Source organism: Oncorhynchus keta, chromosome 18, assembly GCF_023373465.1.
Source record: "Oncorhynchus keta strain PuntledgeMale-10-30-2019 chromosome 18, Oket_V2, whole genome shotgun sequence".
NCBI classification, from domain to species: Eukaryota; Metazoa; Chordata; class Actinopteri; order Salmoniformes; family Salmonidae; genus Oncorhynchus; species Oncorhynchus keta.
The window spans coordinates 45,826,160-45,837,370 of record NC_068438.1 but is presented as its reverse complement, the minus strand read 5'-3'; the positions used below and the strand labels follow the sequence as shown (position 1 = coordinate 45,837,370).

General features: G+C 41.1%; 1 long non-coding RNA gene across 1 annotated transcript; it reads left to right on the top strand.

The window, feature by feature from the left end:
• The first annotated feature begins 6,306 nt into the window (after positions 1-6,306).
• Positions 6,307-9,547, top strand: LOC118396996 (uncharacterized). Its single transcript, XR_008069436.1, has 5 exons — positions 6,307-6,384; positions 6,469-7,529; positions 8,713-8,847; positions 8,941-9,051; positions 9,181-9,547. It is a non-coding gene; the product is annotated as an uncharacterized LOC118396996 (long non-coding RNA).
• Positions 9,548-11,211: the final 1,664 nt, after the last annotated feature.

Here is an 11,211-nt window from a genome sequence, read left to right as displayed (position 1 = left end):
TGCGATAGCTGGGGGCTACTCAAAACGCAGAAATAAAATATAAAACATTCATTACCTTTGACGAGCTTCTTTCTTGGAACTCCTAGATGTCCCATAAACATCATTTTGGGTCTTTTTTCGATTAAATCGGTCCATATATAGCCTAGATATCGATCTATGAACACTGTGTGAACAACGGAATAAAATAGTGTTTTATAACGTAACGTCATTTTTTTAAATAAAAAAAGTTGACGATAAACTTTCACAAAACACTTTGAAATACTTTTGCAACTTTAGGTATTAGTACACGTTAATAAGTGATAAAATTGATCACGAGGCGATGTAAATTCTATTGCTGTCCGTCTGGAAATGATGTCTGGAAAAATCTCAACCAAAATATCCGGTCGCAGAACTGAAGAAAAAGCCTGTCTCTTCTTTGTTTGACCAAGAAACAAATCGTAGGCAAATGACAAGACTCTAGACATCGTCTGTAGGCTGTAGGTATTGCAACCTCGGCCCCATTTAATGTGGATCGGCTATAACAATGGGTTGAATTGGCGGATGGATATATTTTTCCATTTTCAGTGATCAGATTTTCCTGCACTTTTCGATGAAACGCATGTTCTGTTATAGTCACAGCCGTGATTTAACCAGTTTTAGAAACGTCTGAGTGTTTTCTATCCACACATACTAATCATATGCATATACTATATTCCTGGCATGAATAGCAGGGCGCTGAAATGTTGCGCGATTTTTAACAAAAAGCTGTGAAAAGCTGCGAAAATTCTCAACTTCAAAATGTGGATAAAAGTCAAGAGATCAGAATACTTTCACTGGAACTGAATATTTTCATGTTCAAACTATGGTATTAATGAGACAATTGTCAACATCAAGGGATGCATGGATGAAAATCTTTGTCAGTCAAGCCCCTAAATGTCTTTGAATATCGGTTTACAACAATTAATTTCTTTATGCTGCAACTCATCTGCAACTCATCTGCAACTCATCTGCAACTCATCTGGCTGCAACAGTGACACATTTGGTAAATATTTTTCTAAACCCTCATTGAACTCCATGGTGCTTTCATGAGATGTACAAGTTTTTACCTGATCCTTACATGAGTTGTCTTGTTGTTTCTTCAAATGATCCCCAGCCTATTGCACCAACGTATTGCTAGTTAATATTCTAAAACTGATTAGAGCTCTACGTTAAACAATAATGGACTTAGCCGATTGCCTTGCGGTACACCACACTCAACTGAATTTGCATGAGAGAAACTTCCATTAACGAAAACCCTCTGTGTTCTATTAGAAACGTAACTCTCAATCCATGATAAGACGGAGGATGTAAATCCACCTACGTATTTTCAGCAATATGTTAAGATCAATGACATCAAAAGCTGCACTGAGGTCTAACAAAACATCTCCCACAATCTTCTTTTTATAATTTTTTTTACTAGCAATTTACTAGCAACCCCAACAACAACTGATGCTCCCCAGGCGCTGATGATGTTGATTAAGGCAACCTCCCACACCTCTCTGATTCAGAGGGATTGGGTTAAATGTGGAAGACACATTTTGGTTGTAAAACTGACTAGGTGCCCCCCTTCCCCAGATGATGACGATTGTGATCAGGTTGTGACATGCCAGGGAGTCAAAGATCGCTCTCTTGACGACACAGGTTTATGTTTGCCTGTGTTTATGCTACAATAAAGTTATTGTAATTGTTATAACTATTAATCATAAGTGAATTATCAATTTAATTCATATTGTATTATTTTTTATATTATTGGTCATGTTGCTATATTTTCGACTTAGTGACAGCTAGTAATGGTCGGTATTTGATTCTTCGAGAGGAGTCTGTGTGGTTCCGGTTCTGACTCCGGTTCTGACTCCGGTTCTGACTCCAACTCTGACTCTGGTTCTGACTCCAACTCTGACTCCGGTTCTGACTCCGGTTCTGACTCCGGTTCTGACTCCGGTTTTGACTCCAACTCTGACTCCAACTCTGACTCTGGTTCTGACTTGTTCTGACTATGGTTCTGACTCCAGCTATGTGTCCTGCTGTGGGGGAAGTCTCTGCAACAGAAATAGGATTGGCTATATGGGGACCTGCTTCTGTGTTGTCAAAAGTGCAAAAACATTTTCACTCCCAGGCCCACAAGAGTACTGTGGGATCTGTTGTTTTTTTGCTCATTAGAAGGTGGCTGAATATGAAAATTCTGACACACAAAAAAAAAAAATACTTGATGGTGTTGGTAGTGGACAGAAACTATTCTGGACATGTTGCAATGGATTTATTAAACTTGTTAATGAATTTGTTAATAAAGCCAATTTACGTGTGTGTGTGTGTGTGTGTGTGTGTGTGTGTGTGTGTGTGTGTGTGTGTGTGTGTGTGTGTGTGTGTGTGTGTGTGTGTGTGTGTGTGTGTGTGTGTGTGTGTGTGTGTGTGTGTGTGTGTGCGTGCGTGCGTGCGTGCGACATATCATTATCTAATAATAGCATATCTAATAATATCAGTCATAGCTGTGACTTATCAAATGTACAATTGTTAAGGCTTCTAGGAGTAGTGGGTGGAGGAGTCAGGCGCAGAGAGCAGGTTTAGTTCCGAAGGTGGATCTTTATTCCAAAGACAGTGAACATGGACATGCCAAACACAAGGGTGCATGAAATAACCCGTCCAAACAAACAGGACTAAACTGTCCGGAAAAATAGAATCCACAAATAATCCAACACCATGAACAGAACACAAGTACAGTAGCCGGCGTGCCCTTAAATAGCCCTCAAACAAAACTAAACTCCAAACAGGTGTAACCAATCAGACCAAACTGACAGAAACAAAAAAGGGAATCGATGGCAGCTAGTAGGCCGGCGACGACGACTGCCGTAGCGCCGCCCGAACAGGAAGTGGCACCATCTTCGGCGGGATTCGTGACAACAATAGGTTTTGTGTGATGTTGGTGGGATATATTGTGAAATCTAAACAGGCTGCAAAGTATAGAAACAACTTGGCTGACTTGCTTAAACAAATGTGGTTTCCACTGACAATTGAGATGTACAAACTATGGCATCAGGGGACGACAAGCAGATAAGAGGAAATCGGTCATTTCAAAAGTGCTGAACAAATAGTTCTATTGACTATGTCCGTCTTAGCTCGTTCATTAATGTCTTAATTGAAATTACGGATTGTCTCTTATCCGCTCGTCCTCCCGTAATGCCATAGTTTGTACATCTCAATTGTCAGTAGAAACCACATTTGTGGTTAACCCTAAACTCCCTAGGAATATAATTTGACCTTTTGGGGACCAACAAAATGTCCCCAGTTGGTTCACATTTTTTTACGTTTACAATTCTGACGTCAATAGTTGTACAAGAGTAGTTAAACACGTCCACACACACTGATATTTAACGTCGATAGGTGTACATGTACAGTGCTTTCAGAAGTATTCATACCCCTTGATTTATTCCACATAATTTTGTGTTACAGCCTGAATTCAAAATGGATTAAATCTTTTTTTTTTTTTATGTAGCTCACCCATCTACACCCCATAATGACAAAGTGAACACATGTTTTTAGAAATGTTTGCAAATGTATTGAAAATTAAACACAGAACTATTTCATTTACATAAAAAACACCTTTGGGAGCAATTACAGCCGTGCTTTTTTTCTGGGTAAGTCTCTAAGAGCTTTCCACAACTGGATACTGCAACATTTGCCCATTGTTCTTTAAAAAAAAAAAATCTTCAAGCTATATCAAATTGATTGTTGATCATTGATAAACAACCATTTCCAGGTCTTGCCATAGATTTCCAAGTAGATTAAAGTCAAAACTGTGAATAGGCCACGAAGGAACATTCACTGTCTTCTTCATAAGCAATTAGAGTGTAGATTTGCCCTTGTGTTTTAGGTTATTGTCCTGCTGAAAGGTGGAATTAATCTCCCAGTGTCTGGTGTAAAGCAGACTGAACCAGGTTTTCATCTAAGATAAGCCTGTGCTTACGTAGCTCCATTCCATTTCTTTTTTATCCTGAAAAACTCCTCAGTCCGATTACAAAGGATTATGAGCATAAGCACAACATGATGCAGCCACCATTATGCTTGCAAATATAGAGAGTGGATTTTCCCAAAAAGAGAACACTTTGTATTCAGGACCAAAAGTTCATTGCTTTTCCACACCTTAGTTTTCTCCTGTCACAGCCATTAAACTCTGTAACTGTTTTAAAGTCACCATTGGCTTCATGGTGAAATCCCTGAGCGGTTTCCTTTCTCTCTGGCAACTGAGTTAGGTAAGACGCCTGCATCTTTGTAGTGACTGAGTGTATTGATACACCATCCAAAGTGTGGTGAATAACTTCAACATGCTCAAAGGTATATTCGATGTCAGCTTATTAAAAAAAAAAAAGTTTTACCATCTACCAATAGATCCACTTCTTTGCGAGGCAATGGAAAACCTCTCTGGTCTTTGTGGTTGAATCTGTGTTTGAAATTCACTGCTCGACTGAGGGACCTTACAGATAATCAATCGTATGTGTAGGGTAATCAATCATTTCAAAATCAGTCCATGCAACATATTATGTGACTTGTTAAGCATATATTTACTTCTGAACTTATTTAGGCTTGCCATAACAAAGGGGTTGAATACTTATTGACTCAGCTTTTCATTTTTTATTAATTTGTAAACATTTCTAAAAACATCATTCCACTTTGACATTATGTGTAGGCCAATGACAAAATATCGCAATTGAATTCATTTTAAATCCAACACAACAAAATGTGGATAAAGTGAAGGGGTGTGAATACTTTCTGAAGGCACTGTAAATGACGATGAGTGGTGAGATCATTCGATCTCTCTTAAGACAGGTTTAAATCTAACGAGAAACCTGTCACTGTAAATTACTCCTACTTAGAGCTTCACTGTGTGTGTGTCTTGCGTATTTGAGCTTTCATGTGAGATTGCATCAGCCCAGCCTCCTCCCCTCCACATCCTCTCTATTCCAGAATAATATCAAGAGGAAAACCAAGAGCACCGAGGTACACCCTTAAGTAGGGGATCACACACTGTTCACAAAAGATAAAGCACTCTAACACAGTCCTACTGTCTCTCTCTCTCACACACACACACACACACACACACACACACACACACACACACACACACACACACACACACACACACACACACACACACACACACACACACACACACACACACACACACACACACTCCGGGAGACAGGGCTCAGGAAGTGTGTAAGTTCTGAGTGTGTATGCTTTCTCTCTGTGGCTGTTTTATACTCTGACATTTAACGCTTCAACTATTCATGCAGCTCTGTGGCAGTAGCGCCGTGTGTGTGTGTGTGTGTGTGTGTGTGTGTGTATGTGTGTATGTATTTATATATGTGTTGGAACATATGCATGCATATATGTATCTGTGTTTAAATGTAACTTTGTGTGTGTCAGGATGACCATAGATGTCCAGTCCTTTAGACCATAGGATGTCTTTATGTAGTATGTAGAGGATAAAAATACACTCAATGTCTGAACAATGACTCATACTGAAACACAATGTATTCCAGTAATTCAATTTTAACCTGTTTGTGACATGGCAAGTGAGTTAAGAACAAATTCTTATTTACAATGACAGCCTACCAGGGAACAGTGGGTTTACTGCATTCTTCTGTACAAGAAAATGTTATTTTGTCAGCTCTGGGATTTGATCCAGCAACCATTTTTGGTTACTGGCCCAACACTCTAACCACTAGGCTACCTGCCACCCCCTCTAACCACTAGGCTACCTGCCACCCACTCTAACCACTAGGCTACCTGCCACCCCCTCTAAACACTAGGCTACCTGCCACCTCCTCTAACCACTAGGCTACCTGCCACCCCCTCTAACCACTAGGCTACCTGCCACCCCCTCTAACCACTAGGCTACCTGCCACCCCCTCTAACCACTAGGCTACCTGCCACCCCCTCTAACCACTAGGCTACCTGCCACCCCAAATGTCAAGAATATATCTATGCTTGTCAGGCAATATTCAGCTTTTATTATGTGTCATATGATATTTCTCAGCTTGAGTGTGATACTTTTATATCAACGTTTTCTACTGAAGGTACTGTAAGGTTATATATCTCATTAAGTGGGAGAAAATATCTGATAAGTAGACTCTAACAGTAATTTTGCGTGACCCAGAATAAAAGGTACATATGACATAGCAGCATGTTCTAGGAAAATGGAACAAACATATATCGAATTGCAGGTCACGTTGCCATCTTGGTTTTCATTCTTTTGAGGCTGTAGAGTACAATCTGTTCTTAAAACAGAGTTGTACTGTTCATCAGTGCTTCAGCTCAGAATGAAACACACCGTTACGGTTTTACTGGCCTTTCTGCTGCTCTGCACTGGTAATATATTACACACACCTTTGATTTTGTTAGTTATTTGTTAAATAAGACTATTGGGTTACTTTGTTTGAATGTTTCTTGTAGCCGTCTCTTTTTCAGCAGTTCATTGTCTGCAGTGCATCACCTGTAAAGATCCAGCAGATCCCACCTGCTCAGAACCAACCCTGGAGACCTGCAGTGCATCACCTGTAAAGATCCAGCAGATCCCACCTGCTCAGAACCAACCCTGGAGACCTGCAGTGCATCACCTGTAAAGATCCAGCAGATCCCACCTGCTCAGAACCAACCCTGGAGACCTGCAGTGCATCACCTGTAAAGATCCAGCAGACCCCACCTGCTCATAACCAACCCTGGAGACCTGCAGTGCATCACCTGTAAAGATCCAGCAGATCCCACCTGCTCAGAACCAACCCTGGAGACCTGCAGTGCATCACCTGTAAAGATCCAGCAGATCCCACCTGCTCAGAACCAACCCTGGAGACCTGCAGTGCATCACCTGTAAAGATCCAGCAGATCCCACCTGCTCAGAACCAACCCTGGAGACCTGCAGTGCATCACCTGTAAAGATCCAGCAGATCCCACCTGCTCAGAACCAACCCTGGAGACCTGCAGTGCATCACCTGTAAAGATCCAGCAGATCCCACCTGCTCAGAACCAACCCTGGAGACCTGCAGTGCATCACCTGTAAAGATCCAGCAGATCCCACCTGCTCAGAACCAACCCTGGAGACCTGCAGTGCATCACCTGTAAAGATCCAGCAGACCCCACCTGCTCATAACCAACCCTGGAGACCTGCAGTGCATCACCTGTAAAGATCCAGCAGATCCCACCTGCTCAGAACCAACCCTGGAGACCTGCAGTGCATCACCTGTAAAGATCCAGCAGATCCCACCTGCTCAGAACCAACCCTGGAGACCTGCAGTGCATCACCTGTAAAGATCCAGCAGATCCCACCTGCTCAGAACCAACCCTGGAGACCTGCAGTGCATCACCTGTAAAGATCCAGCAGACCCCACCTGCTCAGAACCAACCCTGGAGACCTGCAGTGCATCACCTGTAAAGATCCAGCAGATCCCACCTGCTCAGAACCAACCCTGGAGACCTGCAGTGTTCTACAAACACCAGCGGCTCTCTGCAATCGTCCGGTAAAATGAAAACCTCTCGAACTGCAGTTGACTGCTTTCATTCATCATTTACATTGTACATTTGAATGAACATACAATGTAGCATTAGCTTGTCATATGTTTTTAAAAATCAAATCCCCTTTGTTTCGACTTTTGACACTGTAGTTGTTAGTGCCAGAGGAGGACACATGCAATTTAGCATTTGGGAAATTGACATTGATATCCGCTGGGGAAACCACCGTACAGCAACCCACTCCAATGTGGCTAAGTTAAAACTCTCAAAATCTGTGCCTGGAATTGTTTTCATTAATTATGTTGGCAGTTTATTTATTTGATTTATTAGGATCCTCATTAGCGATGCCATGGTGACATGGTCCGACACATAACGCAAAATACATTACAGAAAGAAAATAGACTTTAAAATGTACAGTACATTTAAAAACATGGTCATGTAGTGTGTGTTTGTGTGCATGTATCAGTTACACATACTGTACATGTCAGTAAATACACAACAAACAGGTCACATGGGGGAGAGGCTTTGTGCCGTGATGTGTTGCTTTATTTGTTTTTTTGAAACCAGGTTTGCTGTTCACTTGCGCTATGTGAGATGGCAGGGAGTTCCATGCACCCGTGGCTCTGTATAATACTGTATTTGTTCTGGACCTGGGGACTGTGAAAAGACCCCTGGTGGCATGTCTGGTGGGGTAAGTGTGTTCTGGACCTGGGGACTGTGAAAAGACCCCTGGTGGCATGTCTGGTGGGGTAAGTGTGTGTGTCAGTGCTGTGTGTAAGTTGACTTTGCAAACAATTTGGAATTTCCGACACATTGTTTCTTTTAAAAACAAGAATTGACACAGTCAGTCTCTCCTCAACTCTCAGCCAAGAGAGACTGGCAGCATAGTATTTATATCAGCCCTCTGATTACAATGAAGAGCAAGAGGTGCCACTCTGTGCTGCAGCTTAACTAGGTCTGTCCTTGCAGCACTGGACCACACGACTGGACAATAATCAAGATTAGACAAAACTAGAGCCTGCAGGACTTGCTTTGTGGACTGTGGTTTCAAAAAAGCAGAGCTTCTCTTTATTACGGACAGACCTCTCCCCTTCAGTTATGATGCCCAATTCCTGTAATAAGTGGGTATTTTATTACGTACCATCTTATTAAAACATGATTATGATTCGTTTGATTTTTTTTACCTCTCAGGTTCAAACTCAACTATCAATGAGAGGATCGTGAAGGGATGCATGGACTACAGTCGTCAGTCAAGCCCCAAAATGTCTTTGAATATCAGTTTCCACCAATTCACGTCTTCATGCTGCAACAGTGACACTTTCTCTGGTAAATGTTCTTCTGTACTTTGAACTTCATTGTTCTTTGTTGAATTAGATGTATTTAATGATCCTTACATGAGTTATCCTGTTGTTTATTCAGGCGACCCCCTCAGTGGACTTCAGTGTGTTTCATGCACTGAACCAGAAGATGACGTTTGTGTTCAGGTTGTGACCTGTCAGGGAGTTCAAGATCACTGTCTTAACGACACAGGTACGGTACATGCACAGCAGTCCATGTAATTGTTACTTACAATTATAATCAATCTTAAGTTTATTTGAATATTATTAATATTTTATTGTTTTTGATAATATTTTTAATGTTGCAATATTTTCTCCATAGTGACAGCAAGTAGGTCTGTGACTCTCCGAGGCGGTGTCTCCAGGAATCTAGTGACTCCGGTTCTAACTCTGGTTCTGTGTCCTATAAGTCTCTGTGACAGAAACAGTGCTATGAACATGGACAATGCTATGAATGACAACCAGTCTGTAGCACTTACAGTTCTCACTCTGCTTGTTGGGCTAACAACCACCGCACTTCTAATGACAACAGGATGCATTAGTTGGATAGTATTATATTGCAGTCGTGGTGGAAAAATCAAAATAATTGGACTAAAAAGGAGGGTAGTTGTATAGGCACATCTATGGACACAATGTGTAAATCAGCACTTGAATTTAATTTAAAAAAGGTGATATATAAAAAAAATGTGTGTGTCTTGTTTATTTGAGCTTTGAAGTGAGATTGCATCAGTCCAGCCTCCTCCCCTGTGGCTGAAGCATCGTGTGTGTGCATCAGAGAGAGAGAGAGAGAGAGAGAGAGAGAGAGAGAGAGAGAGAGAGAGAGAGAGAGAGAGAGAGAGAGAGAGAGAGAGAGAGAGAGAGAGAGAGAGAGAGAGAGAGAGAGAGAGAGAGAGAGAGAGAGAGAGAGAGAGAAATAAATAGTTCTGACAGAAGCTCTTCATAGATCATTCTATGTATAGATGGCCCAACTTCACTCCAATTCAGTGAGTGTACATGTGTCTGTTTGGGGCTTCTGTATGTTTACCAGGCAAGTGAGTTAAAAACAAATTCATATTTACAATGCTGGCCTACCAAAAGGCAAAAGGCCTCCTGAGGGGACGGGGGCCTGGGATTAAAAAATGTAAAACAATATAAATATAAGACAAAACACACATCTCTGTACTGAGTCTTCATATCGGGGCGGCAGGTAGCCTAGTGGATAGAGTGTTGGACAAATAACCAAAAGGTTGCAAGATCAAATCCCTGAGCTGACAAGGTAAAAATCTGTTGTTCTGCCCCTGATCAAGACAGTTAACCCACTGTTCCTAGGCAGTCTTTGAAAATAAGAATTTGTTCTGAATGGACTTGCCTAGTTAAAGAAAGGTTATAAAAAAATTATTGAATGTGTGTCTGGGACTTCTGTGTTTGTATGCAATCAATCTGTCTCTGTACTGAGTCTTCATATTGAATGTGTACATGTGAGAAAGAAAGTAGAAGGCAGAGTGGAAAATGTATCATATTCTACCAAAACAGTTTTTCGGTCTTTGACAGGGTTTTTTCTCGTGCACACAACATCTATTTTTTTTTTGTCTTAAGTTCGTTAGCCGAAGTCTACTTCCCTTTGTTGGTGAATGGTTAACAGTACTACTCCTAGTAGGAGTGGGAACTATGGATGAGATTCTTCAATGAAGTGTTTGTTGTCATTCAACTAGTTTTCATTCACATTTTTTCACTTGAGAATTACTGCACCAAACATCTTAGTTAGATGTACAATTACGCGACAAAGACCTCCTCAGCAAAAGCATCAAAATGTATTACAGATTTCTTGATTTTATCATTTTTTCTTAGATTAATTCTTCCTATTTTTGAAGAAGTGTTCCTTGGAATGTTGTAGGCTACAGTAGCTCAAGAGGAACAAACAACAATTATATTGACCTGGACACACAGTGTCTTCGGAAAGTATTCAAGACCCCTTGACTTTGTCCACATTTTGTTACGTTACAGCCTTATTCTAAAATTGTATAAAACATAAATTAAAAATCCATCAATGTGCACACAATACCCCATAACAACAAAGACAAAATAGTAAAAAAAAAAAAAAAAAACATTTTTTCAGTATTCAGTATTCAGTATTCAGTATTCATACCCTTTTCTCTGTACTTTGTTGAAGCACCTTTGGCAGCGATGACAGCATCAAGTCTTCTTGGGTGTGGGTTGTGGAGTTTCTCCCATTCTTCTCTGCAGATCGTCTCAAGCTCTGTCAGGATGGATGGGGAGTGTTGCTGCACAGCTATTGTCAGGTCTCTCCAGAGATGTTTGATCGGGTCCAAGTCTGGGCTTTGGCTGGGCTACTCAAGGACATTCAGAGACAATC